This window comes from Microcaecilia unicolor, chromosome 2 (assembly GCF_901765095.1).
Source record: "Microcaecilia unicolor chromosome 2, aMicUni1.1, whole genome shotgun sequence".
In the NCBI taxonomy this organism is placed as follows: domain Eukaryota; kingdom Metazoa; phylum Chordata; class Amphibia; order Gymnophiona; family Siphonopidae; genus Microcaecilia; species Microcaecilia unicolor.
This window is the reverse complement of record NC_044032.1, coordinates 448196072-448208679: the sequence shown is the minus strand read 5'-3', so window position 1 is coordinate 448208679 and position 12608 is coordinate 448196072.

The window sequence follows — 12608 nt, the reverse complement described above, 5'->3', positions numbered from 1 at the left end:
AAGTCTGTACTTTAACTTTGTGAATGACCTGCACACAAGTATGGCTGCTAATTTGTGCAGGTAGGATTGGTGAGACAAAATATGCCTATGTGTTTGACAATTCAAAGTATGCACATGAGGGCAAGCCCATCAGCATTCCTGCCCCCTATAACCTCCTCTTCAGTATGTGAATAGAGGTGTGTATGTAGAGGCATCTGCTGAGAGATGAGGCATTACTTTACATGCAGAAACAGCTTAGAAAAGTACAACACGTTATCATCTGGATTCTATATATGGCGCCTAAAGTTGCGCGCGTAAATCAGTGCACATAGTCAATTTGTACATGCAACTTATGTGTTTAACAAGCTAATCAGTGCCGATAAATTGGCCACTAACAAGCAATTACAAGCACTAATTAGAATGTACGTTTACAACTGTCTAACCAGCTGATTTTCGAAAGAGATTACCGACCATCTTCTGACACAAATCGGGAGATGGCCGACGATCTCCTGAAGTCGGCCAAATCGGTATAATCGAAAGCCGATTTACCCACTGTACCCACATGTAGGTGCCCCCCTTCACCCCTTAGGGCTATGGTAGTGGGGGGGGGGGGGGGGCTCAGCACTCAAAGTAAGGGAGCTATGCCCCTGGGAGCTTTTTTTTTTTTTTTTACTTTTTAGCAGTGTCCCCTCGGGTGCCCAGTTGGTGTCCTGACATGTGAGGGGGACCAGTGCACTACGAATCCTGGCCCCTCCCATGACCAAATGCCTTGGATTTGGCCAGATTTGAGATCGCCGACTTCGGTTTCCATTATGGGCAAAAGCCGATGCCGGCCATCTCTGACATTTGGGCGGCCCCAACCGTATTATCGAAACAAAAGATAGCCAGCCATCTTTTTCGAAAATATGGTTGACTCTGCCCATTTACGGAGCCGGCCCCGGAGATGGCCGGCGCTGTTTGATTATGCCCCTCTTGTGTATTCTGTAAAGTAGTGCAAATAGATTCTAATGAGTGGATCACAAAAGGGGCATGGTCATGAGAGGGGCATGGGTGGGTCGTGGTCATTCCTACAAATTATACACAGTTATAAAATATGTGCGATCCGCGCCTAAATAAGACATGGGAATTTACACCAGGTTTTAATTGGCATCAATGGCTGTACCTAAATTTTAGTCGTGGGGATGGCCACCACATATGTTCTATAAACCGTGCCTAACTTTAGATGAGGTTTATAGAATAACACTTAAGTGTGGGTTTTTTTTGGAGCCATATATAAAATCTGGCCCCACGAGTTTAAATTTGAAAGCTTCTAAATAGATGAAACTGTTTTACATACTGAGTGAATTTGAAGTTGCATATGCAGAGGGTAAAAAACTTTTCCCAAGTGTAAATCCTGTTTTACATATGGAAAAGGCTTTAAAATTGTGTGACCCCATATGCATGTAAAAAGTAGGCAGACAGAAAGAGAGTACCTACTTATATACAGCCTGTGTGTAACCATTTGCAAGGGGTTAGGTTAGGCAGGGTGAAGGAGAAACTGTGATGCTCCTCCTTCGAACAGGAGGTGCTAGAGATCAAGAATTCTCCACAACAAACAAGTAGGTAGGAAAGTTCCTCATATAAGCCTGCTGCTTCTTCTCAATGTTAGTTTTTTAGGCGCCTTTTTAGTCAAGGTGAAGAAGAAAAACAATCTTTCACATAACTGCTTGTAAAGACTAAACATATAAGTGAGCGGCCACTAACCCTTTTCTATTGAATCATAGCTTCAGTACCTCTAATCCCATATTGTCTCTAAAGAAAAAGGAAAAATAAATGTTCCAACAAGGATCATGGGAGTTTTATGTAAATGAGTTCTTTTGATAGCAAATCCTGCTTTTTTCTTCTTATATCTGGGCCACAGTTTAGAATACAGTTTTTAGTATTGAGGAGAATCTTCATAATACTTTGTCTTTCTTCATAATACTTTCTCTTTTTTTTCAACCACAAATAAGAAACAAACATAGGTGCTTGAAAAACTCTCAGCATTCGCCTAGGGCTGAAACTGCTAGCAGATCCCCCCCCCCCCCCCCCCCCCCCCACACACACACACACACTGTTCTCCATTAATATGATTGCCATAATATTCCTATGCACCTTATCTGTTATATATACTCTGATTCTCTATTCCATCAACGTGATTGTAGTTGTATTATATTGTAAGCCACATTGAGCCTGCAAATGGGTGGGAAAATGTGGGATATAAATGCAGCAAAATAAATAATGATGCAGGCTTGAACTCCATTGTGCACCCTCCCCCATTCTGCTAGCATAGAAGCAAAAAAACCAAGAGTCTTTACTCTCGTGGGCAGATGATCAAAAGCCCCATGCTGTTCCAAACAGTGCTCTAAAAGTAGCGCTGGAACAGCGCGGGACTTTACCGCCCCTATTGTTGCAGGAATTACCACTATTGTTAGCAGAATCTGTGGTACTTCAGGAGTCAAACAGCACACACCAGAATGAGAGAGAAATCTTCTTTATTTGCCAGCAAACAAAGTAGGACATCAGCATTAAGTCTCTTCTTCTCTTTCTCAGCTCTCTGTGTCTTGTGGCTTCTGTCTGTCCTCTTCAGCTCTCTTCTCTTTCTTCTGACGTAAGCTGCTTCTGCTCCCAGTTATATACAGTTTTAAACCCCTTTAGCCCCCCTTACTTTCCAGATGGTAAAGAATAGATTGATTACCCTGTCTGAACCAATCATCTCTACACATATATTCAAAAATATCAGTTACATAGGTTTTAGATATTTCCCAAACTAACCTATGACCTGGGGCCTCTCACACTAGACAATGGGGCACCTATCTCTTGGCATTTTATTATTATTCACATAATCCCAGTCATAGCTTAAACTGGGTTCATTTAGGGGCTAAGGGGCCAGTCTTACTTAATGGCATACAGTCCTACATTTTGCTATAATCCATCAAGGAAGTAAGTTGACTTTTCCTGACCTCTTTCACCTATTAGCTTCCTTCACAGAACTCGCTAGGACTGTGGATAATTCAAACCAGATAATGACCTTTTCAACTGCAATCTTACTTGAAAAGTAACACTGAATTAAAAGATATTCTACATAGAAATAGAACTTACTAATTACACAGAATAAAACATATTCTAAAATAAACAGAAATCAGAATTCCTTATAAGACCAAATCTAAATACTTATAATGGTATCTATATCTACTCTATCTCCTTCTAACCAGCATTAAACTAATCCTTTAATCTGCCTACGAAGCCGTCCAGTATGCCTTACTGATAATGGTATACAGATGTGGTAGCATTAGCGATCCATCACTCAAAAAAGGGACAAAGAGAGTTTAATTTCTCTCTGACCTTTCTAACCTTTAGCCCAGCAAAAGCTAGACTTCTAAATAATTTAAACCAGATGGCATTCCTCCATCACTTTACAGGACTGAAAAGTTAGAATTAACAAATATGATTTTTCCCTGCCCATGCTGCCTCACTATGATCAGATACAAATTTAAGCACACAATTCTCTCTGATCATAGGGTAGAAGTGCGGGAGGATTGTGCACAATCCTCCCGCACTTGTTTGACAGGTCTGGGCTGTCAAAAGCCCAGACCTGTCAAACACAGGGGCTGGAGGTCCATGGGACCACCAGACCCCAATTACCCACACCCTGAGCCAAGCAAAACGGGGGCTGGAAGTCCGGTGGACCTCCGGTCCCCCCAACACAAGTTTGGGAGGGGGGGCTGAAGATCCGGGGGGGGGGTCTCCAGCCCCCTTAAGCCCCCCAGCATCCCCTCAGATGTCCCTGGTGGGCCGCGGGTCAATTCCTCCCACCTGGTGGTCTAGCGGCCCTTCCCCACCCCTTACCTTCGGTTGGAGGAGGGAGGTGGCCTGCCTCCCTCTTCCATTGGCGCCACCTCCTTCCTCCAACCGAAGGTAGGGAGTGGGGAAGGGCCACAAGACCACCAGCTGGGGGGGGGGATTGACCCGCGACCCACTGGGCCACCAGGGACACCTGAGGGGATGCTGGGGGGGGTGTTAGGGGAGCTAGAGACCCACCAGTTCTCCAGCCCCCCCTGAACCTGTGTCGGGGGGACCGGAGGTCCACCGGACCTCCAGCCCCCTGTCGTTGGGGGGTCGGGTCGGGTTGGGGTTTCTGGGGGGGGGCTGCTAGTAGAGAATGACATGGGGACGGGGAACCGTAGTAACCACGGGGATTGTGACGGGAACAGAGCTCGCGGGGACAGATCCCACCGGGGCGGGGATGGGGACAGGGGACAAACTTTGTCCCCGTGTCATTTTCTACTTTGAAGCCTGTTAATAAACTGGACTGTTATTTATGTTTAAGTGATGCCTACAAAGATATTTTGATTTTTTGGAAAAACAAGCAAACATACTGGCTACAACTAGCCACAACTTCTTGTACATCCTGCTACCAGCATATCTTCTAAGAAGACAACTTCTATTCCAGGAAGGACTGTGGAAGACAGGAGAGCTAGATTGAATCCTGAGATTGTTGATGACTTCTTATTTATCCACAGATTTAAAAAAAACATAACAGTGCTTTGTAGGGCATATTTTCCCCCTCTAGGGCATATAGAACAGGTTATATTTTATACCCCTGGACATTTTAACAGTGTGAATTAGGATTCCTTGTTGTAGTAGAAATCACCTATTGTTGAGGTTGGAAGGGTAGAGGGTGGTGGTGGGAAGGAGGGTTATAGATGCTCATTGTTATTATTGTTCTGTTTGTAATTTATATACAACAGTTGCACAGCATATTGTTCCTTTTTATACTTTAATAAAAAAAATTAAATATAAAATCATAAGTATTCAAAGCTTCTGCAGATAAGGACAGAGCCCACAGGGACAGGAACAGAACCTGCGGGGACGGGGCGGGGATAGAGACAGAACACACGGGGACCTGGCAGGGACGGAGACAAACTTTGTCCCAGTGTCATTCTCTATCTGCTAGCATGCAAATGCATGCTGGACAGGGCTCACCATTGCTCCCCAATGGTCTGGCATAGGGTTTGCCACAGCCAACGAGCCAATCTTTGGCACACTGGTCACTAATCATTGGGGATGAATAGGTTTAGTATGCATTTGCATGCTACTTGCACTAAGAGCCCTGTTTTGCATGCATTTGCATGCTAGTTGCGTTCAGAAACCGCAAGTGCGTTTCACGCGCTCGGGGGCTCTGATCATGGGGCAGAGGCAAATGCAGGCACTAGTATGGCACTAACAGCCTAGGGCCTGTGTTTGCTTCTGATCATTGGCCCAAAGGTAACTGAAACTCTTCACTATCAGATGCTGCTTCATTACTACTTCCATCTCCTCATCTGCCTTAGGAATTGAGTTCTCACATTCCATGAGCTCTCCACTTGCTTCCTCTGTCACAGGGAATTCCTCCACTTCCATGGGCTGGGTAAACTCCCCTCCCCCTCCCAGGTGTTAGGAGTTATATAGCCCTCCCTCTCCTGAAAAAGCCTTCCCCCACACTGGGCGGTACAACCAGGATCTTTCCTGAACTTTCCTTCCATTTCTTTGGCTGCCAGTCATCTTTCCTTAACAGAACTCGGGTGCCCTCTGCTGGCTGCAAGTTTATTTGCACTTGATTTGCAGGGGCTATCATCATTCCATTGAGAAATACATTTTTTTGTTACATTTGTACCCCGCACTTTCCCACTCACAGCAGGCTCAGTGCGGCTTACATGGGGCAATGGAGGGTTAAGTGACTTGCCCAGAGTCACAAGGAGCTGCCTGTGCCTGAAGTGGGAATCGAGTCCACACTGTTGTGTCAGTCAATTGTTCACGTGGGTCATCTGGTATCAGGTGTCAAGACCTCCATTTTGACCCTCCAGCCCCCCCCCCCCCCCCCCCACTTACACCTGACCCAGTACAATCTTCCACTAGCCATAACACTCTTCCCTGTGACTCTCTTGCTAGTGCCATTCCAGCTGTTGTTTACAGAGCAGATTCCTTCTCCCTCTGTCCGCTCTCAGTGGCTTGCTTCAGCATTTGCTGCAGTGAAATGCATCTGTGTCAGAAGTGATCTTTGATCCTTAGAGGCCTAGCTCTTAGCCTGAGCCCTTGGCCTGTATTTCACTGAGAGCAAGTGACAATATATTTCTACAACATCTGAGGCAATAGAGGGTTAAGTGATTTACCCAAGATCACAAGGAGCTACCCTAGGATTTGAATGGGGCTTCTCTGGTTCATAGCCCTCTGTTCTAACAATTAGGCTACTCTATTAAGTTTCTGGAGCCTCCCCCAATAGCAAATAAATGCTCATGCACAGAGCCATGTGTTTGGCAGTTTGCTTTGGAGATGCTGCAGAACTTACCTTTATTACCCTGATTGATAAAGCAGGATTATTCTATGTAATTGTGCACAATTTATAGAAGTTAAGTTGGATATATAAAGAATTTTATGTTGTACTTATATCACATATAAGAACATACACTTTGCCATAGTGGGATAGACAGAAGGTCCATCAAGCTCAATATCCTGTTTCCAACAGTGGCCAATCCAAGTCACAAGTACCTGACAAGATCCCAGAACAGTAAAACAAACCCGTAGGAATATCTTTTGGATTATTTATTTATGATTTTAATAACGCCCCTGATATAAGCTTGCACCAAAATAGGGCCCTGTCAGGTTTTATTAATTGGATATCTTTTTTTATGTATATGATTCTATAATTTATGTTTGTATTTTATACATTTTCATATATTAATTTATTAAATATTTGTACTCTTTTGTACTATTTTTCTGATGAGTTGGAGTGGTTTTGAATTACTGCACCTTTTTCTTTATTTTATGCAATTGTAGTGTCGATCCCCAAGGACTCTCCCTTGTTGTGAAACCAAGAATGAGTCCTAACAAATTCATCAGTAAGCAATGTATTTATTCACTATTTGTTATAATTAATGTTATACGTGGTACTTGCTTTACAAAGAATATCTTATTAAAGTCCACCATTAGCAAGTAAAAAACTCTCTACTGTGTGTCAGATTGTGAGGAGGAAAAGACTTCAGATACTCGGAAATAGCTAATTTAATAACCTGTTAAACCGAGTCGCCTAGCGTTTACTGTAAAATATAACCATTTCTTTGAGTAAAACTGCTGGCGAGTATCTTCACAAGTCAAAAACCTCGATTTCTGCTGATATTTGTGCTATATTTTTTCTGTTATTCCATAGCCACTATAATCACATGAATAGACATGTACTTAACTGCCGTTTGCCTTGGATATCAATGGGTACGCTCACTATTTGTATAATATTGCCAGGCAAGGAGAGAGATCTGAATACAGAGGGAATGAGTCACTCCCACAGTCAGAATTCTCTGTTTTCAACTAGCAAAGCCTTCCTTTCTATAGACAAAAATTGTCAAGTCATAGTGATATTCAAATTAGTATTTTTGTTAAAAATACATATTGGCAAAAAAACAAGAAACAGATGTTCTGCTTGTGTCAAGGTTGTAGACCAAATGGAAATTCTTCAGTTACTGTTAGAACTTCTTGTTCTTCTGTCCTTGCTAAAGACATTTAACTTGGCTTCTACAGTTTGTCTCAAGTCTCCTTTCACAAACATAATTTCTTTCCTTCTTAAAGCATTATAATTTTAACTCTATCACTTCCATAGTAACATGAGATAATATCTACAGTCCCTGCTTCTAAGCTGTGATTGTGTTTAAGGTGATGGAACGGAGGTGAGGTCTAAGTGTCTATCAGTGATAATGGATGTTCCCAAAAAGTGTTTTGGACGGAACTCTAACAGACCCAGTTAACTGGGTCTGCAGTGAATTGCTTTTAGCAATTTCTGGGCTAAGAGGCTGTGGAGCCCTTTGGGTCTCAAGGCTGCTGAGGAACAGCAGGGAGCCGTCTCTTCTTATGGTTAACTAGGTCTTGCAGCAGAGAGAAGGGTCTCCTAGACAGCTTGACCTAACCAAAAAGAAAGGAGCTGAGAGCATTTCAGGCCTAAGGAAGGTGTAGAGTTGGTGAATGGTTATTTGAAGCAGTAGTCTAAAGGAACTTAGGGCCAGATGCACTAAACCTAATGAGCCAGGAACGTGGTTTTTAAACTAGTTCTAGCCGGTTTAGCGAGCAAGTAGTAAAACGAGACATGTACAAAAGGGTTCTTTGAGCCATTTTCCTGTCACAGTAGTAGCTAAAGAAAATGGAATGCAAAGCTATTATAATGAGCTAATTACTATTATAATGTGCATGCATAGCGATGCACAGCCGTTTCCAACCCCATGAACTAAAGAAGTCACTACCTTTATCGTGGAAATTTTAACGGAAGGTCTGGGGCTGTCGGTTCTTTATTGTCACAAGTAGCAGAAGGGGAGAAACAAAGCAGGGAAGATGGAGCATTAAAAAAAAAAAGTACACCAGATTTCACGGAGCTTCTTTGAGTGTATGAAAGCTCTGCCATGCTTCTTTTTCAAATGACATTTTACTGGCAATAAGTTGGGGGGGGGGGAGCAGTACCGAAATGTAAAGCATAAAAGTAATGGTGACTTACCAAAAATGCAAGGAAGACAAGGGTCCATCAAACAGCGTCTGTGGGAAACAGCATCCCCCATGCTAGAAGCACAGCAGAGAAGGGCTAAACCAATTGGACAGTGTCAGCCTGGGATGTCTCGCCCACTCACTACTGGAGGGGGGACACCAGGAAGTTTGGATCCAATCAGTTCACTGCTCTAGAGTGATGTCATCAGGGAAGCCCTGCAGGGAGGAGTTGGGACAGCAGCCAGCCAATGAGAGTCCATCTTCAGGGAGATGGGCATTCTAGGATGTCAGCCGGCCAATAGAAGGAAGCAGCAGGAACAGCTAGGGGTGGAGCCAAGCCCTGATGCTGATTCCTCACAGAAAATTAGAGCAGAGAGCAGCTTTTCCCACTTTTTCCCAGCAGTGGGGAGGCAGGGAGCCCCAACACAGGTCTGCTCATCCAAAAAAAAGCACTTTTAAGCTTCCAAAAAACCCCAAAAAGGGTACATCTACTGCTTTCATACACGTAGCTTGTCTACGTGTATGAGAACCATCTGTAGCATGCGCAGAGCAGCCACGCATAGCGATTTACTGTTCTGCGCATGCTCTGCTCACCGACTGGCTTCCCCTATACAAATGAGCTGGGTCCGCAAAAGCAACGAGCAGCACATTTGCATGGAATTCTCTTTATGAATCCCTCTATGTTTCCAAATCTGGGGTTTAGAGGTTCTAGAATGATTCATGCTGCAAGATTGGGAGGTTGGTGGGCCATAAAGGGTATATACAAACACAATACTCCTCAAAAGTATCAAACTGTAATGTGAGAAACTCAATCAGGTAAACTTGCACTCTGTGTTTCAAAATATATAACACATTTTGGCAAATTGGAAGGAAAAATCCTCAGAGCGTGTAGCATTACAATTGCATATGCGGTGAACCACAGGTCAGACACCTCATAGGCATAAAAAAAACTTTCAATAGCATATTTTAGGTAAAACACTTTTACATATTAGCAAAGAATTTTTTTAAAAAGCAAGCGCAAAACTTATCTGTGTGAAAAGGCAAAGGATTGGCACTGAAGGTGGCTAGCGTTTCGCTTATCGCTGCATCAGGGTGAAATGGACCAAACTGTCAAAGGTACAAAACCACAGACTATTGCAATGCTTTTAAAAGAAAAAAGTTTCCAAGTTGAACCCACAAAACAGTATTACTCACTCTTAAAGCGGCAGATAATAGCTCTGTGCTCAGCTAGCCACAAAGATTACCATGGGATACCTTGCTTATAACCAGGACTAGATTTGAAAAACCAGCGTCACTTCCCTTCATGATGTATCAGCCCACCATTTGATATCCACCTCCCCGAGGGAGGTGGTGGGAAAAAAACTGGCAGAATTCAGAAAGGCATGGGATGAACACAGAGGATCTCTAATTAGAAAATGAATGGTATAAAAAACAAAACTTAAAGGGTTGCATATGTGTTTGTATGTCAAGTGGTGCTTAGATGGTAACTCTGACTGTATCAACTAAGACTGGTGCTGGGCTGGCTTGTATGGTCTGAGTCCTTCATATAGCAATCCTGTTGTAGGATGGGTTGGAGAGAGCTTCGACGGAAACTCCAGTAGTCTGTGTCCTGCAAATGGCAAAAGGGATTTGGATAGGCTGGAGTGAGCTTTGACGGCAACTCCAGTAGTTGGAACGTAAGAACAGAGCTGGGCAGACTTTCAGTCTATGTCCCAGAAACACCAAAGAAAGACCATGATCAAGTATATAATATCATGTTCATTGTTGATTAATCTTGAATTGATAATGAATGTGACTGTTGGAAAAACTGGATGGACCATCACTATGTTACTATCTAACAGTCAAAACATAAATCGGAATCAGTAAAAGTAATGCCAATCTATCTTCTGATTTAAACCACCGGAGGCTTCTGTGCCAAGCGTGTAGATCCAAAACTTCTCTCTTTGCAAAAGCACCAGCCTCCTGTCTCTTTCAGTGTCATCAACATAATCCAGGGCAAGCACATTAAAGAAGTAAAATCATGGGAAAAATCAAGGCAATGTTGTGTACCATAGGCTCCTCCAATTGCTGTAATTTTAAACAGCTCCTATGTTCACTAATTCAGCGTTTAAAGGTGAGCGTTGTTTGTCCAACATAAAGTTTTAAACAGGGCCAGAGTATGCCATACACAACAAAAGCAGTATTACAAGTTGTCCTATGTTTCATCTCAAACCTCTTGTTGTCCAATAGTTTGAGAAAGTACATATCTAATTCAAGAGCAACGTCACCAATGGAGCAGTTGCCACACTTCAAGTGGCATATCAAAGGAAAAATAGGAGTACTATCAATGTGGCAACCAAAACACAAAATAACTAACTGATGATATCTATGCTTCTTTTAAATATCAAAACTAAAGTTCACAATTACTAAATCATAAATAATTTCAATGTATTCAATTTTACAAACTTTTTTTTTTTTTAATAAGGAAAAAGAGGCAGACAGCCAACAAGGCAAGCTATCAGACATAGCACACAGCTATTCCCAGTCCAAGCTTTTTTTATGTAGCAGTCATCAATCATTTGCATCAAAATATTCCTAGTATTCTTACTTTTGTGTGCTTATCTAATATAATAATTCGCACCTCCAACGTTCTGAAGCTGACTCCGTGGCAGCGTGGCAGTGAAGCCGTGTAGTGTTCGTAGGGTTCGTAATCGCCCCGCCCTCGAGAGAACTCTATATAGTCGCCAGCCCCCGTGCCTCTCTCCCTCTCTCTGCCCTCCAAGCACAACCTGTCCTCCGGCAGCCCCTCACCTTCCTAAGTGCTGGCTGTATTTTAAAAACTCTTACCTTGGAGTGCGGCGTCCACAGTGAAGGCGAGCGGCACTTCAAACTGCCTTCGCATGTGTCTCAGCTCTGCCTCTGGTTCCGCCGTTCCGGAAACAGGAAATGAGGGCGGGACCAGAGGCAGAGCTGAGACACATGCAAAGGCAGTTTGAAGCGCCGCTCGCCTTCACTGTGGACGCCGCACCCCAAGGTAAGAATTTTTAAAATACAGCCAGCACTTAGGAAGGCGAAGGGGACAGGTCGTGTTTGGAGGGCAGAGAGAGAGAGGGAGGGAGGTGCGGGGGTGTGGAAGTCGGAGGAGAGGGAGCGTGGACCTTGGAGGGAGAGAGGGAGGGGGTGTCCTGCAAGTCGAAGGGGAGGGGGGTAGTCCTGGAACTCGAAGGGGGGGGGAGGGAGGGAGGGAGGTATGAGGGTGTGGAACTTGAATGAGAATGGGGGGCATGGAACTCGAAGGGGAGGGGAGGGAGGGGGCCCTGGATATGGGTGGATGGAGGAGAGGCCAGGGGAGAATGCAGAGTTGATGCACATGTAGGGGGGAAGGGCAAGGGACAGAGGAGAATTTCTGCACCACGATGGATGAAGGGGGCAGGGGAGAGATGCTGCACATGGATGGATGAAGGGGGCAGGACACAGAGGATGTTTGCTGCATATGGATGAATGCAGGGGAGAGAGCATAATTGGTGCACACGGGACACACACTACACTCACTCACATAGACAGACACACACATTCTGTCTCTCAATCACACACACACTCTCTCTCTGACATGCACTCTTTCTCTCTCACACATACTCTCTCCTTACATTTCCCTTAAAAACATAATTGCCATTAGAGGACAACCTTGCAAGCGCCCGTTTCATTTCTTTCAGAAACGGGCTTTTTTTTACTAGTATTTCAATAAACTGTGAGTATAGCACAACAAAGAAAGAGGCTATTTCAGACTTCCAACTTCATGATGACAATACAAAAAAAAAGGAGAAAAACAGTGACCACGTAAAGAACATATGGGTCCAGCTCTGTCAAAATTGAATCAATCACCCAATACCTACACAGGATAAATAGCGTTTCAGTCTCGTGACCTGCTTTGAGGGATGTGTGCATTGTCACTGAAAGTTGTGCTTATAATTTCACTGGCAAAAAAAACCACCATCTTGGCTCAGAGTACTTCCCCTGAACTTAACAACATTGTTTATAAATATCGGGCAGACTTCATATTTCCTTCAAATTAGAATCTCTGCTGAAAGCCATTCATAAATGAGTATGTGAAAAAGGAGCACGTAAAGTCAAAT